The following is a 4,657-nucleotide window of genomic DNA, read 5'->3' on the forward strand; positions in this document are numbered from 1 at the left end:
AATTCTTGCTTTTCTGGTGTTTTGGGATATCCAGGACTTGCTGCAGTGGGAGTACTAGCTTCTGATGATGCCAAGTAGTCCTGGTTTCTGTTGGTAGGATTCTTGCGTTTGCCTTTCCCCATCTCTTTATTTTTGGTGTTAGATGTTCTTAGTGTCTCTGACTAGAGCTTGTCCTGTCCCTGCTGCTCTGCAAGTCCCCTGGTACTCATGGGGCCTATGCCTCCCGACTGGCTGCTCTTGTCTTAGAAACTCACCAGAGAGAAAATGGCGGCTCTCACCGGAGTCTCTGGGTTAAGGCGCTCCCTGGAGGTAGGCCCTCTACTTGCAGGGAAGGGGCAGAGAAGGATGCTGATCCACCTCTGTCACTGCGACGCTGTGAGGATCCTGTCCCTGCCACCCAGCGGCTCCTCTGGGACTCGTGGGGCCTGTGCCTCCCAGCTGGCTGCTCTGGTCTTAGAAAGTCACTGGAGAGAAAATGACCCTCCAAATTCTTATAGCACTTTATCTTAGGGTTTTACTGCTGTGAGCAGACACTATGACCAAGGCAACTCTTACAAGGACAACATTGGGGCTGTTGTATAGGTTCAGAGATTCAGTCATTATCATCAAGGTAAAAACATAACAGTGTCCAGGCCGGCATGGTGCAGGACAAGCTGAGAGTTCTATATCTTCATTTGAAGGCAGAGAATACTCACTTTCAGGCAGCTAAGACTAGGGTATTAAAGCCCATACCCACAGTGACACACCTAGTCTAGCTAAGCCACACCTCCAAATAGTGTCAGTCCCTGCGCTAGGCATATTCAAAACACCACACACTTTATTTTTTAAAAAACACTAAGATATAATTTACATATCAACTATTTTCTTATTTGAAGCATACACTCCAATAGCTTTTAGTATATCTGTAGAGATGTAGATGAGATTCCAGAACACTTACCTTCTTTCTCGACTGTGTGAGTGGGGAAGACATTGCTAGTTCTCAGAACTACAATTCATGAACCCTTGATATATGCAAGATGAAGTGCCAAGCATTTCTATATCTCTTCACATTTTATTCATGCAACTCTATGAGGTTCTTACAATTTTTGCTGTATGGACCAGGAGATTGAGACAGGTGATTGAGTAATCTATTGAAAGTTACATACTAAGAGGCAGAGAGGGGCCTCAAAATCAGGCAAATGTGACTCCTATTTTTTCCTTCCTTTTAAAAAAAGTCTTCACTTTACATCCTGAACACTGCCACTCTTGCCTGCCCCCTCCCACATTCCCTCCTCCATCCCTCCTCCCCGTTTCCTCTGAGAGGGTGGAGCCCCACCCTTGGTATTCCTCCACCCTGGCACATTAAGTCTCTGCAGGATTAGGCACATCCTCTCCCAGGCCAGACAGGGCAGCCCAGTTAGGGGAAGAGACAGGCAACAGCTTTAGGGATAACCCCAACTCCAGTTGTTTGGGACACACATGAAGACCTACCTTTGTCAGGGGCAGGGGCCTAGGTCCAGTCCCTGTATGCTCCTTGGTTGGTGGTTCAGTCTCTGAGAGCCCTTAAGGGTCCTGGTTAGACTTTGTTGGTCTTCCTGTGGAGTTCCTATCATACCCTTTGGGGCCCACAATCCTTCCTCCTATTCTTCCATAGGACAGGGAAGCTGGAGTGGGTGGGTTGGTGAGCAGGAGGTGGGGGATGGGATGGGGGTTTTCAGAGAGGAAAACAGGAAAGGGGGGATAACATTTGAAATGTAAATAAAGAAAATATCTAATAAAAAAAAAGAGAAATAAAGAGTCTCCAAGTTCCATCTGCTGTCTGGCTGTGGGTCTCTGCATCCATCTGAGTCAACTACTGGGTGGAGCCTCTCAGAGGACAGTTAGGCTAGGCTCCTGTCTCCAAGCATAATAGTGTCAGAGACTTGTACTTGGCCATGAGATGGGTCTCTAGTGGGGCCAATTATTGCTTGACCATTCCTTCAGTCTCTGCTCCATCCCCAGTGCCTGCATTTCTCGTAGATAGGATACATTTTGGGTTGAAAGTTTTGTGGGTGGGTTGGTGTCTCTGTTATTCCACTGGTGTGCCTGCCTGGCTATAGGAAGTGGGCTTTTCAGGTTCCATATCTCCAATGTTATGAGTCTCAGCTAAGATCACTCCCATTGATTCTCGGGAGCCTCCCCTACCCCAGGTCTGTGGCATATGCTCTAGATGCCCCCTGTCCCCATCAGTTGCAGATTTCCATTCATTCTCGTGGTCATCTGGTCATCTCTACTGTCTCACCCCACACCTGATCCTGAATGCCCCCATTCGCCTTCCCATCCCCTCTCCTACCCAGTTCCTTCACCCCATCTGCCTCCTATGACTATTTTATTCCACCTTCTAAGTGACATTCAAGTATCTACTCGGGTCCTCCTTCTTGTTTATTTTTTGAGGGGGTCTGTTGAGTGTTGCATGGGTATCCAATATTTTATGGCTAATATCCACTTATAAATAAGTGGGTATATACCTTTTGGGTCTGGGTTACCTCACTTGGGATGATATTCTCAAGTTTTATCCATTTGCCTGCAAAATTCATGATGTCCTTGTTTTTAATGCCTTCTTCATGTATTCTTCAGTTGAGAGACATCTAGGTTGTTTCCAGTTCCTGACTATTACTAATAAACCTGCTGTGAACATAGTTGAGCAAATGTCCTTGTGGTATGATGGAGCACCTTTTGGGTATATGCCCAGGTATAGTATAGCTGGGTCTTGAGGCAGAGCTATTTCTAATCTTTTGGGAAACTGACAAATTGATTTCCAGAGTTATATAAGTTTGTATTCCCACTAGCAGTGGAGGAGTGTTTCCCTTGTGCCACAATGTTGCTGGCATGTGTTGTCCATTGAGATTTGATGTTAGCAACTCTGGTGGGTGTAAGGTGGAATCTCAGAGTCATTTTGATTTGTATTTCCCTGATGACTAAGGATATTGAACATTTCTTTAGATATTTCTCTGACATTCAAGATTCCTCTGTTGAGAATTCTCTGTTTAGCTCTGTACCCCATTTTTAACTGGGTTATCAGTGTGGGAGATGTCTAATTTCATGAGTTCTTCATAGATTTTGGACCTTAGCCTTCTGTCTAATGTAGGGTTAGTGAAGATCTTTTCCCAATCTGTAGACTGACATTTTGTCCTATTGACAGTGACCTTTGTCTTACAGAAGCTTTTAAGTTTCATGGGGGCCCATTCATCAGTTTTTGATCTTAGATTCTGAACCATTGGTGTTCTATTTAGGAAGTTGTCTCCTGCACCAATGCAATTCTCCAATTTCTGTTCTATTAGATTTATTGTATCTCACTTTACCTTGAGGTCTTGGCCTTGAATTTAGTGCAGGGTGATAAATATGGATGTATTTGCATTCTTTTACATGTAGTTATACAGTTAAACCGGCACCATTTGTTGAAGATGCTTTCTTTTTTCCTCACTGTATGGTTTTATATTATTTTTCAAAAATCAAGTATCCACAGGTATATGGGTTCATTTCAGGGTCTTCAATTCCATTCCATCAATGACTGTGTTTGTTCCTATATCAATACCATGCAGTTTTTATTATTATTCCTCTGCAATACAGCTTGAGGTCAGGGATGGCGATAACCTCTATAAGTTCTTTTATTGTTCAGGATCGTTTTACCTATCCTGCATTTTTGTTTTTTCATATAAAGTTGAGAATTGCTCTGTCAAGGTCTATAAAGTATTATATTGGTATTTTGATGGGAATTACATTGAATGTGTAAATTGCTTTTGGTAAGATGTCCATTTTCACTGTTAATCCTACTAATTCATGAGCATGGGAGATCTTTCCATCTTCTGAGATCTTCTTCAATTTTTTTCCTTAGTGACTTGAAGTTCTTGTCATGTAGGGCTTTCACTTTAACCAATTAAACTTTTTAACTTTAACCAATTAAAGTTATACCAAAATATTTTGTATCATTTCTGGCTATTGTGAAGGGTCCTATTTCCCTAATTTCTTTCTCAGTCTGTTTATATAAAGAAGGCTACTGATTTGTTCCAGTAATTTTTTTGTGCAGCCACTTTGCTAAAGTTGTCTATCAGCTATAGATGTTCTCTGGTAGAATTTTTGGGGTCACATATATACTACCATATCATCCACAAGTAAATATACTTTCAATTCCTCCTTTCCAATTTTTATCCACTCCATCTCCTTTAGTTGTCTTATTGCTCTAGCTACAACTTCAAGTACTGTATTGAATAGATAAGGAGGGAGTGGGCAGCCTTGTCTTGTCCCTGGTTTTCATGGAATTGCTTCGAGTTTCTCTTCATTTCATTTGATGTTGGCTGTTGGATTGCTGTATATTGCTTTTATTATGTTTATGTAAGTGTCTTGTATCCCTATTCTCTCTAAGATTTTTAATATTACAGGTGTTAGAGTTTGTCAAAGGCTTTTTCAGCATCTAATGAGATGATCATGTAATATTTTTTTCAGTTTGTTTATATGATGGATTACATTGATGGATTTTCATATATTAAACCATCCATACACCCCTGAGATAAAGCCTACCTGATCAAGATGGATGATGTGTTCCTGGATTTTGGTTTGAGAGTATTTTACTGAGTATTTTTGCATCAATGTTCATAAGAGAAATTGTTCTGAAATTAGAATTTTCTTTGTGCTGTTTAAG

This window comes from Mastomys coucha, chromosome X (genome assembly GCF_008632895.1).
Source record: "Mastomys coucha isolate ucsf_1 chromosome X, UCSF_Mcou_1, whole genome shotgun sequence".
Taxonomy (NCBI): Eukaryota; Metazoa; Chordata; class Mammalia; order Rodentia; family Muridae; genus Mastomys; species Mastomys coucha.